Source organism: Artemia sp. Qi Xiang Cuo, chromosome 8 (assembly GCF_049724085.1).
Source record: "Artemia sp. Qi Xiang Cuo chromosome 8, ASM4972408v1, whole genome shotgun sequence".
Taxonomy (NCBI): Eukaryota; Metazoa; Arthropoda; class Branchiopoda; order Anostraca; family Artemiidae; genus Artemia; species Artemia sp. Qi Xiang Cuo.
In genome coordinates this window covers 24,930,647-24,941,704 of record NC_142801.1, presented here as the reverse complement: position 1 = coordinate 24,941,704, position 11,058 = coordinate 24,930,647, and the positions used below count along the sequence as shown (strand labels likewise).

Below are 11,058 nucleotides of genomic sequence, written 5' to 3'. Positions count from 1 at the left end.
AATTTTAATTATGTAAATTTTATTCAAAAAATTTAATGAAACAATTTGTAGGTCAATTGTGGAGAATCTGCCACTTTTGGGGTTGAAATATGTATTCAGGTTTGGAGGGGTAGCAACAGCTAATTCATTATTATTTGAAGTCATATGCTCAATTAATTTACCAGCTTTATTTGCTGGTTTGTTCCCCCACAAAAGGCTATGGGCATTGAAATCTCCACAAATAATAATATTTTTTAACATATTAGAATTATTTATATAATTAAAGAAATCCTTGGCATCTGTAGTTTGGCCATTAGGGTTATAAAAGCTTATTATGCAGGTTTTTGAATTATTCAGCCAAACACTGATACCAATTGCGTCAACATCATTTGCAACATCTGGAAAATTGATGCCACAAAATTTTATATTAGTTTTCACTAATAAAGCTACCCCACCTCCTTTTCTCTCTGAAGCTTTGTCCTTTCTGAGGATAGTATATCCCAGAGACTTAATGTGTTGATTTTGGGTTAAATGAGTTTCCTGGAGGCAAGCAATATTAGTGGCATTATTATTCATAAAAGATATTAGTTCATTTAGCTTATTTTCTGTGAGTGATCTTACATTCCATTGGAGTATTGATATATGTTGTGTTGTTGATTTATTCTTCATATGACTGTGTATCAATGTTCAGCTTTGTTAAAAGTAAAGCAAGATCTTTTTTTGCTTTATTTTAAATTTATTTTAATTTTCTTATAGAGTTGCTGCTGAGTTGAGTTTCATCATTTTGATTAATTTGATTAAGTCATTTTGATCGTCATGATTAAGTTGGAAAAAAAATCACTTTTATTGCTTTAATAAATAAATAACTATTAAAATTTTAAGGAATAAATATCAGTTTATGTGTATTAGACTGACAATCCACGGTCATTGGTTTTTTTTTTCAGTAAAGTGCAAGTTATGTTCTGGTCTTGAGAAGGCATGGAGGTTTTCAGCCCTGCTCATGTTAAGTTTTGCTCGGTTTGAGTTTGATTCGATTATTTATTGTAATTTTTGTTCCTTTTGTGTTTTATTTATTCATTGATGGTGATTAGTGGCAGTTTTACGCTTGGAAGGTTGTTTGACTTTGTTTCTGCACATTTTTGGCTAAATGGAGCTATTTACTTTTCTTTGAATCACTTATTTTGTGAAAAAGTTTTTAAAATTAATTACCTTAAAAGATTACCTGAAATCGCACTTGCTAGCGATAGAACGAATAGATGGTTTCTTTAGCGATAGGAATAATGGTTCATGTAATAAAACAAGCCTCTATACTCAACGGACTGCTCCTCGTTTACATTTTCTAATCCAACGAAAAATTCAAGATTTCATTTACTTGGCAACTTTCAAGATAATTGTAAAACATTTAAATAAGCAACTCAATGGTAGTGAAATCTGAAAACTAAGAGAATGGCTAACTTTATCTGCTATATTCAAGCGCCTCAAGCTAACCCCTACTATTGACCAACTAACACAAAGGAGACACTCTTCAACTGATGATGCTGAATTGTTCAAAGCTGTCTTTAACTGCCTAAATATAGGTGGTTTCATCAATGATGTATAAAGCCTATTATTGAATAATAATAGTCTAATCTCTATATTTGATTTCCCAGGACACCCCTGACATAATCATACAATACGAAAAAGGTTAAATGGATTCATCCGAAGCCTATAATTGAAGAAGAAGAAGAAGAAGAAGAGAGGCTTTGCATGAACCTCTTTGGTCAATCCAAATCTACTAGGCTAGAATAAATTTGTTACGTTAGGTAAAATTCTAGACGAGGACTTTTGCGGTCTTGGAATATAGGCCTAGTTGGATGAATGAAACTTTCAGGAATATTCCATAAACCTAAACTAGATTAGGTCAATAGCCTATCTACGAAATCATATTATTGAGTTAGGAATAAAGTGAATACACCATTCGATGCCTCTTTTTATGCTGATTACGAATATAATAAGCATTTCTATCGGACATGAATTTCAGGCCCCCCCCCCCCTATATAGGCTATACCTAACCCAACCCTGAATTCACTTTTGTCCTAACTCAACAAAAACAAAATTTCTTTTCCAGAAGAAAAGAAGAAGCATATTGAAAATACTTGTGTTAGAGAATTCGAAAATTTTGTGAAAACAGGACTATCAAGTGAAGTTTTCTTGATTATTTTTATTTATATAAAGTGGGGAATTTATCTCAACCATGATCGCAATGAAATTACCCCCTGAGAAGGGAGATACTAATTACCAAATGCTAGGCACCATCTCCCCATTACCAAGTGACCTTTCTGAGGACTCAGACTCCAATGAAACCATGGTCACTGTCCACTCTGAGGACTCAAATCTCCATGATGATGGCTTCAAAACCGTCACTCCTAAAAGATCCAAGAGAAAACGTTTAACCAGTTTCTCCCCATCAAAGACAGTTTCTACTACACCCCCATCTTTTTTTGAAGAAAAGCACCACATCCACATTTTGCCTACCTCTCCTGACAACATGTTCCAAATAAAAACATCCAAACAAGTTGACTTGAGCTCTTCAAATTCCTGAAAACTAATTTCAACCTCACCATCAACAGAGATGGTTCAATCTTAATATCTATTCAAGCAGGATTTGAAAATGCAAAAACAACTCTTTTGTCACTTAACACCCTTGGAGGCATTAAAGTCGATTCAAAGCAATGGATTCGCCCTCCCCCTGCTCAAACAAAAATTGTCATATACAATATACCTAACGGTATTCCTGAAACTGAATTAAAGGATGGCCTTATGAACTGCAAAGGCCAAAAAGTATCAGTATCAAAAGTCACCAGACTTGGAAAACCCAACAATGATGGCATATACACATCTAAATCCTAACTTTTCACCCTGGACTCCACCCTAGAGAACTTCAGTGAACCTATATCCCTATTTGGCCAGATAAAGCCCTACAAAGAGTACAAGACTAAGCCAATACAGTGTGGAATATTTCTTATAAAGGGATACACAACACAGCACTACAAAAAACCCCTGAAGAGGTGCAACCTTTGCTAACACATCCCTCATCCAAAACCATCAAACAGTGCACACAAGAAATTATTCAGCATTAAGTGCAAAGGCCTCCAGTCTTCTGACAACGGATCTGGATGCCCAAAATACAAGTCAAGATCAATGGCTCTCTGTTTGTCTGAAAAAGAAAATATCCCATTCCAGTTTGCAAAAATGAAACTCATGGTGCACAATGCAGATACACCTGAATTCTCTGAACCAAACACACAACCTAATCAAAAAACTCTACAGCAAAAAGCTACAAGGACCAAACCACAAAAAACATTCCCTGGAATCAAGACCTTAGACTTTCCCCCTTCCAGCCAGAGACCAAGACCCTGAATCTTCTATAAGTAAACCTACAAAACCAACCTCATCAAAATCGCCAAAGGAAATATCAGAAGAAAATCCAAATCTACTTACAAACTTATGCCTTTACATATTCAACTTCAACTCACTCTCCAGAACATCCCTCACAGAAGATCAAAAATCCTCAATTCTAGAAGAGATGGCTAATACCTACTTCCCAAAAAATCTTAAGGACGCAGCCAACACAAATTTCAGAACTATACTCAATAAACTAAATCTATCTATCAATGGCTAACCCTCAGTTACCTCTATCCACCTCAATTTTGCAATGGAATGTGAGATCATTAAATGACTATAAAATCACTGACCTTCTTAAGTATACTTCTTCACACAACATAGACATGCGATGCCTCCAAGAAACCCATTTAAACTCATCAGTTAATCTAAAAATTCCTGGTTATGATGTCCTAAGAAAAGACAGATCTTCCAATAGAATTGGTGGTGGAGTTGCCATCCTTGTACGATCTCACCTCAAATTCTGTGGTATAAGCCTCCCTGATTTCAGTCATGACATTGATGCAATTGGTGTAAAGTTGTGGCTGGCAAACATGGAGGTCACTGTTATTAATTTATATAACCCAAATGGCAATAACAATGGACATGATTTTTTCAATTTTATTTCTAATAATTTATCAAATTCAAATCTAGTGGTTGTTGGGGACTTCAATGCCAATAGTTCTATCTGGGGTTATTCACCTCAAAATAATGCTGGAAAATATATAGAGGAATTCCTCACCAATTTTACCAATATAGTACGAGCGACTCCTAGACACCTAAATACCTACTTCAGCAAAAGAAGTGGGAGTTATTCAACTATTGATCTTCAATTAGTTTCATCAAGTTTAATAAATAAAACTACTGTCAACAGAATAGACAACCTCCTAAGTGACCATTTTGCCATATGCACGAAAATTGGTGACCCAGCCATCATTGACAATTTCATTTCCCACTATGTGTGGCAAAAAGCTGACTGGCCAAACTTCTCCCACATTCTCTCAAACCATGACTACTCTTCACTCTCCACTGACCCAAACCAACTCTCCAAAAATCTCACATCACTACTTCTTGATGCTGCAAAACTTACAATACCCCAGTCCCAATGCCCTAAAACACTGAAAAATAACAAACCCCCTAAGCCATGGTGGACATCCTCTTGCCAAGAGACTTGGCACAATAAAAGGAATGCCATCAGATCCTTCAAGAGAAATCCATCCACTATAAAATATATTGCAAAGCTACAAGCAGAGGCAAAACTTAAGAGAACAATTAAACTTGCAAAAGAAGAGGCTTGCAAAAACTTTCTCTTATCTGTGTCCCACAAAACGCAAGAGTCAAAGATTCATAAATTCCTAGACAAGATGTGTGGCAAATTCTCCACACAGAACCCCTTCCATTACCAGCTAACTCTAAATGGTCAGCAGCTGGAAACCAACGAAGAAAAGGCAAAATTTTTAGCAGATTTTTATGAGAAGAAATTCAAAAACACCTCTCATAATCTACCTCAGATCAGCCTAACGCCCCATTTTGACTTGCCTGGGTCCCAGTATCTACTCCAAGATTTTACAATGATTGAGCTGAATAAGGCAATCAATTCAATCAAACCCAAAACAACTTGCAGCCATGACCAGATCCATCCATCTTTACTCCAACACCTTCCAATAGAGTTTAAAAAAGTACTCTTATCTCTCTTCAACAATGCCTGGAGCAACTCCTTCTTCCCATCTGCTTGGAAAACATCACTCATCATCCCCATATTAAAACAAAATAAACCCAAAGAGGACCCCAACTCCTTCAGACCCATTATGATTACCCCAGTTCTGGGAAAGTTATATGAGAAGATAATCCACTCCCGATTGTATTGGTTTGCTGAGTCTAACCACCTCATCCCACATACCCAAACAGCATTTAGGAAATATTATTCTTCCATTGATGCATTTGTTCGCCTAACCAACGCCATATCTGAGTGTCTGAAAGACAACCAAATTCTAGTTGCAGCCTTCTTGGACTTCCAAAATGCATATGATAATATCCAACATCCACTCTTACTGCAAAAATTATCAAAAATGGGTTTTCCAATACCTGTAATGAATTTCTTTAAAAGTTACCTATCTGAATGCTCTTTTGTTCTCCAAGTAAATTCCTACATCACTTCCAAAAAGTCTGTCTCCAAAGGCCTTCCCCAAGGTGCTGTCCTCAGCTGTCTCCTGTTTCCACTATATTTATGGGATCTTAACCTACCCCAAACAAATATTCAGTTTGCAGATGATATAGTCCTATGGTCTACCTCAAATGATTTTGAACTAGCCCAATCCAAGTTACAAAAGTCGCTTTATGCCTTTGAATGTTTCTCCAACAATTCATGCATACCCACCACCCACCCCATCAAAATCAGCTATAGTACAATTTCATAACAGGAGAAATCCCCAATCTGCCCTACTAACCCTAAATGGTGTTGTCATCCAAGAGCAACAACACATCAAATATCTTGGCCTCACTCTAGACCAAAAACTAACCTTCAGGCTCCACATTGTAAATGTGAGAATAAAATGCTTCAGAAAAATGCGTATCTTACAAAGGCTACTCAATACCCCTTGGGGTTGCCATGAAAAAAATCTAATAAATTTCTATAAGACTTATATTAGATCTCAGATTGATTATGGACTAATTGTATACGGCTCATGCTCAAATACACTACTATGCAGTCTGGAGACCGTCCAGAATACTATGATCCTTGCTATACTTGGCCTCAGGAATCACACCAAAACCAACTTCCTCCTCAGTGAAAGTGGTCTCACCTCTATTGCCATGCGTAGAGACATTCTACTTGCCCGCTACTTTACAAAAATTGAAGGTAAACGTTCCCATAGATTACATGACTGGCTAAGAAACCCTGGAGCTTTTAGGGGCCTTGCACGGGAATTTGCAACCACCCAAATGACCTACCCCATACCTTCATCTTCTTTATTTCAAATTTACCCCCGGATACCTTCCTGGGCTAACCTCTACCCAGAAGTGAACCTTTTGTTTGCGCCAGCTATTAAAACAGACCTTTCCCTTGCCTATGTAAAATCATTATTTCATGAATTTGAGTCTCAGAGATATATCCACCACCTCCCAATCTTTGTGGATGGCTCAAAAACAGATTTCAGGACTGCTTGTGGAGTCCACTTCCCATCTTTAGGTACAGCAGCTGCTGAAAGGCTCCAAAATGATGTGAGTATCATGACAGCTGAAATAGCTGCCATCAACATTGCATTGGAAACCATTATAAAGATGCCAAACCCCCCAAGAAACACCCCGCTTATAATTTATTCAGATTCAAAATCAGCCCTTGCCTCAATATCACCAGAACATTCAGATTACCCAGACAATGATACCTCCACCACTCTTGTACTATTGAACCAACTACTTAAACAAGGTATATCCACAAAATTCCAGTACATCCCAAGTCACATGGGTATAAAAGGGAACCACAAGGCAGATGAAATAGCTAAATCTGCCCTTCAGCTTGAAATAATTTCTGGAAGACCTATCCCAGTAAGAGATGTAAACCATTGGCGCCTAAAAATTTATCTAGCAAACCAATGTCCACCAAACCTTTCTCCATTTACATCCCGGAAAGACTCATAGATGTACCACAGAATACGATCAAATGCTACTGGCCTTAACAGCCAAACTTACCACTATCAAAACACAACCATTTCAACAGTAATGAGCCCTCTTTGCCGCCTATGTCAAACCTATGATGAGACCATCAACCATGTTCTTTTTGGTTGCCCTGTGGCAACTCTCAACCATAAAAAAGAATGGCTAACTTTACCTGCCATACTCAAGCGCCTCAAGCTAACCCCTAATATTGACCAACTAACACAAAGGAGACACTCTTCAACTGATGATGCTGAATTGTTCAAAGCTGTCTTTAACTGCCTAAATATAGGTGGTTTCATCAATGATGTATAAAGTCTATTATTGAATAATAATAGTCTAATCTCTATATTTGATTTCCCAGGACACCCCTGACATAATCAGACAATACGAAAAAGGTTAAATGGATTCATCCGAAGCCTATAATTGAAGAAGAAGAAGAAGAAGAGAGGCTTTGCATGAACCTCTTTGGTCGATCCAAATCTACTAGGCTAGAATAAATTTGTTACGTTAGGTAAAATTCTAGACGAGGACTTTTGCGGTCTTGGAATATAGGCCTAGTTGGATGAATGAAACTTTCAGGAATATTCCATAAACCTAAACTAGATTAGGTCAATAGCCTATCTACGAAATCATATTATTGAGTTAGGAATAAAGTGAATACACCATTCGATGCCTTTTTTTATGCTTATTACGAATATAATAAGCATTTCTATCGGAAATGAATTTCAGTCCCCCCCCCCCCTATATAGGCTATACCTAACCTAACCCTGAATTCACTTTTGTCCTAACTCAATAATATGATTTCGTAGATATTGACCCTAGATTATGCCTCAGGACTATATTTTGAACTACCTACCTCTTCCCCTTCCTCTTTCAAAGAAAATAACATTCTTGGATATGGTACTTATCCTATTTTTGTTTTAGGCCTATTCTCAGTGTTATTATTAAGTTTCTTGGTAAATATATACAAGACGCCGTTATTGACATAGATATTCAAAATATAGCCTAATAATTATTTCATTTGCCCCACAGAACCTCTATACATAGCCCTAATAGTCAGGGTTGTTACTAGCCAATTTTTTTAAAAGGGGGGGGGGGAGAGATTTTACCAAATGGCTAGTCAGTTTTACTAGCCTAACTGGTTTTTTTCCAATAATTAGAATAATATCCATTTTGAATACAATAGGCTATGTAAAATCACTGCAGAGGTTGGTAAAACTGCTGCATTTACCAACCATGATTCAGATTTCAGTAAATTTTTACCAAATCATATTATTGACTTACAAATAAAGTGAATATACCACTCAATGCCTTTTTTATGCTATTTCCAAATATAATAATCATTTTTGTTGGAAATGAATTTTACCCCCACCCCTATATACCAATTCAGGGTAGGCCTATATATTTGCACATTAGGGGGGTGGGGGTAAAGTTTAAACTTACCCTCCATTTACATCAGAAATAAAATTTGCCCCCCCCCTAATGTGCAAATATATACCCTGAATTGGTATATATAGGGGTGGGGGTAAAATTCATTTCAATGAATTCATTCATTTCAATGAATTTCAATGAATTCATTTCAATAAAATTCAAAAAATTCATTCATTTTCATACACAAAAATGATTACTTTGTTTGGAAAGATAAAAAATGCATCAAGTCCTTAATTTCACTCCAAGCTGTGATTTAAGGTAATTTAAGTTTTAAGTGGTATATTAACTTTATTCTAAGTCAATAATATGATTTGATGAAAATTTACCCAGATTTCATTATATATCATGTCACTATTTTGCTATTCATATCAAATAGAAAATTGTGGCACCATCTATAAAATCATGGCAGGAGTTGTTAAAACTGCTGCATTTACCAATCAAGTTCAAAATTTCTGTAGGCTAGATGACATGTCAGTATTTTTGTGATCTTCATTAAACTGAACAAAGAATTTCAGTGGTGTTAGAAAAATTATAGTGCAATACACCATAATTTTACCAACTGCTTTTTTTTACCAAGTGAAAAAAAGTATTGGGGGAGTGCCCTCACCCAGGGGTGTCCTGAGACTCATTTTATTGGGGGGCTATCTTTGTAAATTTTACCAAATTGATACCTGATTTATGCCAAATTTTCTGCAGGAATCAAGAATTTTGCTAAATGTCAAAACAATGTAAATAGTACTGTACATAGAAACTTTAGTGTGAGTGATTCAAATGCAAGCCCCACATTTGAGATCAATAATGATGAATCATTTGCAAGTGCATTATCAAGTACTCATAGCGGAGAACCTTTGGATAGTTCCACTTTCGAATCTTGTGAGTCGGAATTTAGTGATATTGGTGATGCCCATATTGAAAATGAAGATGGACTATTAATGCTTTACAGTAACGTGGATTGCATAACCACAAAAAAGAATGAAATAAAAGCTGTAGTTTCGGCAAGACCTGAAGTGTGTGTGTTTGCCTTCACTGAAGTTAAACCAAAGTATACTTCAGTGCCACTGACTGATTTACAAATCCAGATTACCGAATTCAGAATAATCTCAAATCTGTGAAAACCAGAAGGAAGAGGAATTGTCCTGTACATCAAATCATCACTGAAGGTAGGAGACCTTAATCTTGGTTCTCAGTATGAGCTGTGGGTGGAGCAGGTCCAGATAAAAATTGAGGTAAAGGGTCACCCCTTAATTATAGGTTGTATTTATAGAAGCCCAAGCTCTCCCTGTCAGAAAAGTTCTCACCTCACGATTGCAAATTCTATAAGTTTGGTGATGAGTCGTCCTTGCCATAGTATTGTAATTGTTGGAGACTTCAACCTGCCTCAGATCCAATTGATTAGTGGTTATGCTGCTACAGGAGATAACAATGACCAGATTGGCACACTCCTCGAATGCCTGCAAGAACATTCATTGTACCAGACAATCAATTTGCTGACTAGGTACAGAGAGGGCCAGAACCCATCTCTCTTAGATCTCCTATTTGTCAAAGATGAGGAGGCAATCCAAAGCATAGACTCAGAGCCACCTTTTGGCCCAAGCGACCATATAGCCATAACTTGTCGACTAAAGTTGTACCCTCAGACAAATAATTTTAGAAAACATGTTTTTACAAATTACAACAAGGTCAGGGAAGATTTGGCTAACCAAGATTGGTCTTTTGTCGAAAAGAATAATGTACAGGGAGCTTGGCTTGAGATGAAAAGGGTCCTCAGTGAGACAATTGCAAAACACACGACAACCACTTGGAAACGAAGACCAAGAACGCTCCCTTTCATCACACAAGAAATCAAACTAGCAGTCCAGAAGAAAAAGAAGTTCTGGAGAAGGTACAAGGACGTCCCAAAGCAGGCAAATCATGACAAATTCAAACAAATACAAAACAAAGTCTGCTGCCTTACAAGAGAAGTTACTAGCAAGTATGAGGAGTCTTTAGCTTCAGCATCAAAAACAAATCCGAAAAAATTTTGGAAATATGTCTCAACTCAAAAGTCTGGAAGACATGCAGTAACCAAACTCTCAGTTAATGGGAATACCATAAGCAACCCTGGAAATATAGCTGAAGCTCTGAACCAGCAGTTCAAGTCAGTTTTTACACCTCCAGATAATGACCTCTTGCCAAAAATTCCTGAATATGATATTCAGAAACGGATGCAAATTATTACTATCAGCACTTTGGATGTTGAATCTCAGCTCAAAAGATTGAACCCAAATAAGTTAGTTGACCCTGATGGGGTACACTCTTGAACTTTAAAAGAGGCTCATGCAGAGCTTACCCTCCCCCTAGCTAAACTGTTCCAGAAGTCTCGTGACATGAAACAAGTCTCTCAAGATTGGAGAAATGCAAATATTACACCTGTTCACAAGGGTGGAAGCAGGAACTGTGCTGCCAATTACCGACCAATTAGCATCACCTTGACAGTCAGTAGAATCCTTAAAGGAATTGCAAACACTGCTGTTATGAGAGACCTAATTCAAAACAAACTATTTCCCAATAGCCGACATGGATTCAGATCTGGAT

General features: G+C 36.9%; 1 protein-coding gene across 5 annotated transcripts in view; it reads left to right on the top strand.

The window, feature by feature from the left end:
• The first annotated feature begins 1,379 nt into the window (after positions 1-1,379).
• Vps51 (vacuolar protein sorting 51) overlaps positions 1,380-11,058 on the top strand; it is an 87,681-nt gene continuing 78,002 nt past the window's right edge. The window contains exon 1 of one of the 5 annotated variants that reach the window (XM_089092903.1): positions 1,380-1,400. The gene's annotated coding sequence lies outside the window, so the exon portion shown is untranslated. Of the gene's footprint in view, positions 1,401-1,704; positions 1,782-6,795; positions 6,824-7,526; positions 7,565-11,058 lie in introns of those variants that run through there. The other 4 variants (XM_089092900.1, XM_089092902.1, XM_089092904.1 and 1 more) reach the window with 4 other exon arrangements.